Source organism: Alexandromys fortis, unplaced genomic scaffold (genome assembly GCF_014885135.2).
Source record: "Alexandromys fortis isolate MF-2015 unplaced genomic scaffold, M_Fortis_MF-2015_v1.1 scaffold_226, whole genome shotgun sequence".
NCBI lineage: Eukaryota > Metazoa > Chordata > Mammalia > Rodentia > Cricetidae > Alexandromys > Alexandromys fortis.
The window spans coordinates 17,487-27,602 of record NW_026068117.1 but is presented as its reverse complement, the minus strand read 5'-3'; the positions used below and the strand labels follow the sequence as shown (position 1 = coordinate 27,602).

General features: G+C 34.6%; 1 pseudogene; it reads right to left on the bottom strand.

Annotated features, from left to right (window-relative positions):
* Window positions 1–671: 671 nt before the first annotated feature.
* On the bottom strand, window positions 672–4,018 carry LOC126490195 (60S ribosomal protein L9-like; annotated as a pseudogene).
* Window positions 4,019–10,116: the final 6,098 nt, after the last annotated feature.

The window sequence follows — 10,116 nt, the reverse complement described above, 5'->3', positions numbered from 1 at the left end:
TATTGTAAAAGAATATGGGCTCAATCTTATGTGAGTGCTAGAAAATAAAACCCATTTTCTTACCCATATTAAGCTTAAGCTGTATTATGAAGCTGTCTCTCTAAACAAGACTCAAAATTCAAAACCAGTATCCACCTTAGGAGTCAGAAAAGGAAACAGTGAAATATCTTAGAAAAAAGAATCTGCTGATTATAATAGCTACTTAAATGAAATAGTAAAAGGTAAACAAGACATTGGATTTAAATGAAATTATTTCTTAAAGAAATAGAAGATTTATGGATTTCTTCAATATTGGTAAGACAAAAGAAGACACATGTTCTGGTTCTGTTACGTTTCATTTATTAACATGAACTAGTATCATTGTTATGATAAAACACTATGGCCAAGAAGAACTTAGAGAGGAAAGAATTTTATTTCATATTACAGGTCAGAATTCATTATTAAGGAGGTCAGGATAAAATCATAAGTAGAAACTAGAAATGAAAGTCCTGGAGGAATGCTACTTCCTGGCTCATTCAAAGGTTTACTCTTAGTTAGCTTTATATTCTTTCTTCCTTTTATTTTATTTTTTAATACAAGTCTTTTGTGCTCCCAAAAAGACACAGTAAATTGTACTTATAAGCCAGGATCTTTATTTATGGAGCAAGGTGACTTGGTTCTTACTCATTAGCCTACTGCAATGTTCCTGTTTCAAACAATTGGTGCCATCAAAAACCTTTCTGATATCCTTGATTTGAACTGTTGTAACGTGTTGAATCAAAGCTGCTAAATTTAAAACAAGTTCATCTCTGCCAAGGAATAATTCATTCTTCTGGGCTTGAGAGATAGAACAAGCAGCACCCGTCCTCATCCGAAGCCCGTAGATGTATTTTTAACTAAGAAATTTCAGATTTCAACCAAGGACCCATGCTCCCAAATAATGACATTGTTGTGAAAGTGAGCACACACAGATCTTACCTTGTAATAGAACCCCAGTGTAACACTCTTGATCATATTAGGAACATCACTGCAGATATTTCAGACAGTACACAGTTCCTTTCTGTTACTCCCATCATATTTCAAATGGAACCTCTTTTGTGAAATATTTTAAGATATGTTAATTTGTTTATGATGTGGAACATTTGTTTAATGATGCAAAGATGTATTGTAGTCTCTTATTTTACATTTCTTTAACTCTAAGACACCTGATAGTCTAATAAAGAACAAAATGACAAACAGCAAAGCCATAGAAAAGATAGTTAGAGCTGGAAAATAGCAGAAAAAAAAGGGATGAAAACGCAAGAGAGATAAAGGAGTGAGAAAAGAATGTTTCAGTCACCCAGCTAATAAATAACAGCGAAAGTAAAATGACAGAAGTAAGAAAAGGAAAAATCTCAGAGGCAAAAGGAAGGTAGGATAATCTCAATTAAGAAAAACTGGTTAGAAATAAGGCAAGGTATGTATGTGCATTTATAAATAAGACTGAGACTCAATGTGTATGATGTATTTGAGAGCTGGGTGGTAGGACCCCAAAGTGGAAAGAGCACAAAGAGTAAAAAACAACCAACACCATCGTCTTGTTCTTTCCAAGGAAATACTTCAACCTTCTGGAGGGTTCCTCTGGGACCCTTCACAATGATTGTGTGCCCCTTCAAAATGATGTCAACTTCTATATAGTCCAGAACCACCTTCCTGAGAATAGTGCAGCTTACAGTGGACAGGCCGTTCCTACATCAATTAGCCATCAAACCAATCCCTCACATACAAGTCCACCATGCAATATGAACTGGGAAATACCTCAGTTGAGACTTCTTTCTCAGGTAACTCTAGGTTTGATCAAACTGGCAAAGCTATTGAGGAATTACATCTAATAAAATGAATGATAAAACAGGTCATTCTTAGACAAACAATGAGTGTGTACTTATAGTCGAAATTAACCTTCAATCTCACTTCTCCATTTTCGGGCAGGATAATAAGCCTGTGTTATATGGAGCCCTTTTATATTGTTATTAGGTCTAAGTAAAACAATGAAAATCCTGGAAGAATACTAGGAGGGAATTAAGCATATCTGTGACTGTCATCACACCTCCTTAAATTCTTTATTAATACTCTGCACCCTGTTAATTCCACAAGGTTCACTCAATATCATTCTGCCTTTGAATTTTAGAGAAAAAAATATGCTGGTTGTGTGGGTGATTCTATTCTTGAGAGTATCACCACTCCAATAAAACTGGTGTTTTGAGTTGTTATTCAGAGCAATTGGGCATGGTTTGGAAATGCTTGCATCAGGAAAGAGCAAATTAAGTTTAGAAGGGATTATCACATTTTCTCCTACAAGTACAACTCCGAAAGTAAGAAAGTCAAATGCTTTCTATTCTTTAATTTTCCTGGGTGATGAGGCAAATTTAAATTGTTCCTAAAAATAAGGCTTTGTCTTTTAGGTTTAGGTAGTTCTCTGGATGATTGCATACAAAGGAGGATGTGTCTACAAACACTCCTATAAATATCCAGATACAATCCTGAAACTACTTTTAAAATAAGTATCTGAACCAGCCCTACATCTCTGGGATACCAAACAGGTTCTTTCCTCTTAGGATGCTTTTGTTCAAAGTGTTGGATCAGAAAATTAATAGAAAGCAAATGAACAGTGAGGCGAGACTAGAACTAAAAGAGAAATTCTAGCTCTTTCATTTTAATATTTTTTTTACATTTATTATGTACAAAACACTTAGAAGCAAAGCTAAGTTATTGATTATCCAGTGATTCGTCTTTTCTTTTCTTACTGTACTTTGAAATTTACCTGGCCATTAATTACTTAATGCTTACATAATAAATAACTTTTAAAGGATAAAAAAATAAGTATCTGAGCAAATAGCAATTGAAAGTGTAATCTTATTCTTGATAATCTTCATATTTTCAAACTTGGAAAAATGAAGCAATCAATAGATACATACCTTTTCGTTGTAGCACTCATTCATTCTACTTATGGGAATATTATCTATCATTGGGTGTATTGTTCACGTATGTGGTGTACTGGAGTCTGGCTGGATAGCTCTATTTACCTTGATTGAGTTCATTCACACACGTGAAATCCATTTCTTTAATCCTATATATTCCATTCCCCAGCAAGTTGGCCAGAAATTTTTCCATAGTCATCACAAAAAGCAAACAGAAATGTGAAAGACTTAGTCTTTGTCATTACACCTATTGTTGATAAGTCTCGTGCCCAAACCTTACACGAAAGTATGGAACCATTGCAACTTGTTGACCAAGGAACAGAAAACAACTGAGACTCATTTAGTAATCTACCAAAAAAAAAATTGGTGGTCTGCCATTATTTTCCAAACATTAGCCTTTGTCTTGTGAAGCAAATTTTTATAATTTCACATTCTTTTATATACCCTGTAATAGTTCAAATATATCCCCTCTTATTTCTGTCCTTTGATGGCTCTTTCCATCCTAAGGCCAGAAATAATCTTACCACATTGGAGCCAAAAAAATTGATAAATATGAATATCATTTTTAGTTTGCAATGCTTGTTTAATTTTGTAATCTGGGTTATTATTTCCGATAACTATATCTCAAAAAATGTTCTGTCTCAAAATCAAGGATGAATTTTAGATATCTTCAATTACAATAGACTTTAACTTGATAGATGTTCAATAAATAATTTCGAGTTGCTTAATGTACTTGCTACTTGTGACAATATCACAAAAATCTTTCTCCCATATTAAGTACAAAAGGTCAGCATTAAAATGCAGATTTTTCTAGAGGCAGTACAGAATAAATATTAGCTTTAAAATGAACCCCTCAATTAATTTTCTTTCTTCCTTGATGAAACACCTTATTAACTGACCTTAAAGAAGATTATGTAAAGCATAGAAAAACTCAAGTATCTGGTACATTTATAAAGCAGAGTGTTCAACCCTGGCTTTACACTAGAATCAGGAAGTTAATTTCTTCAAACACTATCTATGCCCAGAGCTTACCCCAGATCAATTAAATCAGTTATCTTTGAAGGTAGAACACGGATGTCCATATTTTTTAAATATCCATAGATAATTTAATGTGATGCCATGTTTGATGGCAAGTGCTTTATACTCTTCAACAAATCGCTTCAAAAAAGTTCAGAAATTGAGCAACGCACCTGGAAGCAGCACACGGCTGTTAACTTGGATATTGCTAAACAACTCTGACAGGTGAAACAGTATCGTAATTAATTGGTCTTCCTAAGTCCATTATGGTCCTTCACCTGACTGTAGTTCTAAAACACAAGCTTGGAAATGCTGAATTTCTGTTAGAATAAAGTAGTTCCTAGATGCTGGCCAAGCAACTTATAACTTGACATATATTGTGATATAAAATTGATTTGATATCCCTGGGATGCAGATCTCCTGATGAGAGCTGACAAAGACCAGCTGAGGCTTTAGTTAAATGATGTGTGAGAACTCCTAGGAGTAGACAATTGGAAACTAATGAGATGATAAAGGCATTCAGGTATGTGAGTTGATCAGCTTCCTGCTGAGACCCTCTGCAGAAGAAGAGAACTCTCTGGCTCACGGCCCTCCTATTAAGCTTAGGAGCAAGCAGAATTAGTCCGGTCTAAATGTCACATTCCATTAAGAATTGTCCCCGTTCATTTTGGAGATGAAGTCAGGAAGAACTCCGTTCCAGTAAGTATGGCTTCTATTACCCACAGACATACATTTTAATACAAAAAGAATTTGTATAATCATCTTAATATAGTGGCATTGAGATTGTTACTAAAAGAATATAAGAAGACAATATTGGGGCTTGCTTATATACCTCATCAATAGAGTACCTGCTTTGATTATCATGTGAGAGGCCTTATATTCATTATATAACACTGAAATCAAGAGAACAGATAAATCTGTAATGCCAAGACTAGGTCAGTGGAAGCAGGAGAATAAGTTCAAAATTATCTTTGTTTACATAGCAAGTTTGAGGCCATCCCAAGAAAGATGAGTCTTTGTTTAAGAAAACTAAAAACAATAGACAAATAGTTTTAGATCATAGATTCAGATCACATGGCAAGGAACCAAGTGTGTTGCTTCTTAATCTGATGACTTTGACTAAAGCTTTTTACCCATAATCATCATCAAAACAGCTTTTGACTAACATTTATCGAGCACACAGTGGTTATGATGAGGAAGGAAAATTATGGGTAAGTCTGTATTTTACAGTCAGAGTAAAATTGTTCAAGGCCCTTTATAAAAAGATGTGTTGAACTTTGAAGTTACAAATTCAGGGAACTTAAAATCTTCATGATAAGAAAATATTACCTGGGAATGAAAAATATGTTGGGAAAGTATTTAAAAAGGTGCTAATGTTATCAAAAATAATCAATTTATTATTAAACAATTTATTGTGCAGCAATATTTAAACTAGTCTAGAAAAGTAGCCTCTAAACTGCCTATAAATGCCACAGTACAGGGTTTTCATCATCAAATACTGTAGAAAATGTGACAAACTATCTCTTCATGAGAGATCACCACTACAGAGATCAAGAGAAAGAGCAAGCGATGATCCAGATATATGCTTACTTAGTCCAACACTACCAAAATATTTATAAAATTAGAATCAATTATGCCATACAATACACAGTACACCTTGGAGAAATCTGAACATAGAATTCTTGTAATTAATTACCAGAAAGTTGATCAATTAAATGAAAAAACTAAATAATGAGCAAAATGCCATGAACTTATTCTTTCTTAATACATATAACTTGAGGTAGATATAATTATCTTTTGAATTTTAGCACTCACAGGAATATGTCTGCTAAACTAAACTATCAAAATTAATTCAAGGAACAGTTCTAAAGAAACTAATGATAAAAATTCATGATTCTAATATCTGTATCACTTTTCTCTAAGCCTCTTCCAATTTTTCAATGTCTCTTTTGACAAATGAAATGACCATTTTCATGATACTTTGTGCAGTCAAATCAAAAGTAACTCTGACCAACTACTTTTTCCTTTCATTTTATATATTTTTTAAACAAAAGTCTGTATTAATTTAACTAGTTAGAAACGTTTCAGAAAAAATTCATTTCGAATTTACTGTATTTTTTCAATGTGTATACTGGATCATCACTGTATTTCTGCCACACTTAGCTCACGGATGTTGTACTTAGACAGGGAAGAATTACTTAATATGATATGGTTTCTTCAATAGCCTTTGAATATGAATGAATAATGTATCATTCTTAAATCAAGGATCAAAGTTATTTTACATTATAATATATAAACGTTACTTCAGTAGACTGGATTTTATAATTAACTATCATTAGGTAGTTATTTGCAGAAAGAAACACTTTTTTTTATTTTTTCCTTTTATTAAAAATAAAAATAGACTTTTTTCTCATACAATGTATCCTAATTGGGATTTCTCCTCTGTATTCATTACTATGTCCACTCTCCTCCAGAGCCATTCCCTTTCTCTTTTTCATTAGAAAAGAACAGGTTTTTGAGACATGACAACCAAACATGAAAAAATACAATATAATAAGATAAAACAAAAATTATCATATTGGTGTTAGACAAGGCAAGCCAACAGAAGGAAAAAATGTTCTAAGAGGAGACACAAGAATCAAAGACCCCATGCTCATTCAGTCCCAGTCCAGCTGTAGTTGGTGAGCACACAGGGGTGGGGGGGAGGGTGTGTGCGGGAGTAGGAGAAAAGTGGCAGGAGGGAAGGAAGTGGAAAATTTGATTGGTATTATTTATAAATTGATAAAATAGAAATAAAAAAGAATCATAAGAAAAAAAGCATCAAAGACCCACTCATTCTTAAACTTAGGAGTCTCGTAAAAACACTAACCTAAAATTTATTCACAGGGTACCGGATGCAGACACATGTAATCCCTGTTCTTATTGCTTCCTTTTCTGTGTGCTTATATGCACACTGATTAGTTGATTTGGAGGGCCTTGTTCTCCTGGTATCCTCCATTCCCTGTGGATCTCCTTCCACCTTCTCTTCTGAGGAGTTCCTGAGCTCGGAAGGAGGGGATTTGATTGAGTTGTCCCCTTTAGACTATCTCTGTGTATGTGTGGATGTGTCTCTACATCTGTTCCCATCTGCTGCTGGAGAAAGCTTGTACATTGATGAGTGAGTAAGTCACAGAACTATGAGTATAGCAGAATATCAGGAGGAGTCATTTTATTAATACTTTTTTTTTTAGTATTTGGTTTTACCCTAGGTCTCTGGGCTATCTAGTCTCTTATTGGTGGTCACCCAAAAAGAGTCAGGCAATGAGGTTTCCTAAGAACTGAGGATATAAATCTTACCTGGCCATATATTGTTACCAAATGAGGATTCCAATAATGGGCCTGAGTTGAATTCATTTGAGTTGTTGACCAAAGGAATCACATTACAATCCCCAAACAACTCAGGCTGTTGCTAAGGTAATGAGTTGTTCTCTGCAAACTGACAGCTGGGCTCTATTGCTGAGGATAGCACTCACATAAACCACCCAACATGGACAAATACAGCTGGTACCTACATGGAGCCTTCAATACCATGTTCTAGTGTCTTTGGTGCACAATAGTACTGTGTAGAACGCCAAAAAAGAAATGTAAATAGCAACACAGCCACAAAATCTTGGCCTACAATCTGGCCTGTCTACAAGATATACTGGTTGAGTAGTGGCACAGAACTTGTGAGAGTAGCTAATCAATGCCTGATTTGAGTTAAGGCCAATTGCAAGAGAGAAGTATTTTTTTTTTTAAGTTGTGGAACAGCTTCATGATGACAAGTTTAATGGTATCATGAATGCAACACAACAGAAATAAACCTGCAAGTAGCAGTAAAGCAAAGATAAAGATACATGATCCACATACTTAACCCCCACATATACTAATATATATATCTGATTGAGAAAATCCAGGAATATTTTTCTCTGAATAATTTATTTCATGAAGAACACATAATAATAAGAACAAATATGTTTATACTAACTTAATCCTGACACTATACCTGTTTTGGGTTCTTTTGGAATTCCAATTTTTTTTATTATTTAATAATAACAACAAAAAGTTCCAAAAAGCTTCATTGTCAGCCTGGCACAGATTCATACCATTACATTTTCTGATGTGAATGATCAAAGAAGTGGCCACCATTGGCTATTATTCCCTATAATTAAACTCCAAGAAAACAAACAAAAACTCCATGAAAATTTTGGACATATTTAGGTTTATTGGTATCTCTTCACTCATGTTAGGAAAAAGATATTTTATGAATATTTTCTGAGTAACAGACATGGTGTCATATACCTGAAACCCCAGCTACTTAGGAAGCTGAGGGAAAAGGATCACCTGCGTCCAGAAGTTCCAAGTCTAGTCTGGGTAATATAATAAGATTTCCTATCAAAAATAACAAAATAGGAGCTACAGAGATGGTACAAGAGCTCATTGCATTGTCAGTTCTTCCATAGGACTTGGACTCAATTCCCAGAATCTATATGGCAGTCACAACCATTTGTAACTCCAGTCACAGGAGATCTAATGTCTTCTGTTGGTCTCCGTGTGCATAAGACATAATGTAGCAAGACATACATGCAGGCAAAAGACATACACACTCTAACATATGCATACATACATGTAAATATATGTGTAAATTATATATACATATATATGTAAGTGATATATATATACACACACACATAAGTTGTGTGTGTATAATTATGAAAAGTGAAACAGGAGGCTGGACAGATGACTCAGCATTCAGGGACATTTGATCTTCTTCCAGAGGAATGAAGTTGGTTTCCAGCACCCAATTGAGGCAGCTCACAATCACCAATAGCTACATGGGATCTGACGTCATCATTTGTCTTCCTCAAGCATCTATATGGTCATGACATATATACACACATATTCACATACATTTTAAAAACACAAAACAAGTATCTGTGAATGAATGAACTTAGCCTATTTTCAAAGGATAGTCATAATGAGTTTAAGTCCTCCATGTTCTCTTTGATATACTGAAAAGTGTAGGTTATTTTGCAGTCAGTTTTTGGGGTGACTGTTCCAACCCATCCTCTAAATTAAGTTTCCCATATATTTCAAGTGCACAAAGCCTCCAACACACCCCAATCCCACCTATTCGCCTGTGAGCTCTGTGGAACCCTGAAACACAGCCTGCTCCAATACTGAGGGGACCTAAGAGACAGCCACAGAAAGCATTGGAACAATATGCCAAGACACTGCCAGCCTCATCTGAAGGAAGATATGGGTAGGCACTAATGCAAGAATTCTTCCAACATCATAAGAAGCAACATGGTAACACCAGAAAACAGCAAACCCACAACAGGAAGACTAGATCATCATAACCCAAAAGAAGAAGAAGAAAACAACTTTAAACAACTTTATGAAAATGGTGGAGACCTTTAAAGAGGAAGTGAAAACTCTTTTAAAGAAATTGAAGAGATCTATTTTCATTTTTCTACAGGTTGACATCCAGTTAAGCCAGCATCATGTGTTAAAGATGCTTTCTTTCTTCCATTGTTTAATTTTAACTCCTTTGTTGAAAATCAGGTGTTCATAGGTTTGTGTACTAATATCCAGGTATTCAATTTGATTCCATTGGTCAATGTCTCTGTTTTTATGCCCAAACCAAGCTGTTTTCATTACTGTAGCTATGTAATAGATTTTCAAGTCAGGGATGGTAATGTCTCTGGAAGTTCCTTTATTGTATAGGATTGTTTTGGCCATCCTGGTTTTTTTTTTATTTTTCCATAGAAAGTTGATTATTTTTCTCTCCAGTTCTGTGATAAATTTGTTGGGATTTTGATGGGGATTGCATTGAATCAATAAATTTCCTTTGGTAGAACTGCCATTCTAACTATATTGATCCTAACAGTCCAAGAGCATAGGAGATCCTTCTATTTTCTGGTGTCCTCTTCAATTTCTTTCTTCAAAGACTTAAAGTTCTTATCAAATAGATCTTTTACTTCCTTGGTTAGTGTTACCCCAAGATACTTTATGCTACTTGTGGCTATCGTGAAGGTGATGTTTCTCTGATTTCCCTTTCAGCTTCTTTATCCTTTGCGTATAGCGGGGCTACTGATTTTTTTTTTTTAGTTTATCTTGTATCCTGCCACATCACTAAAGGTAT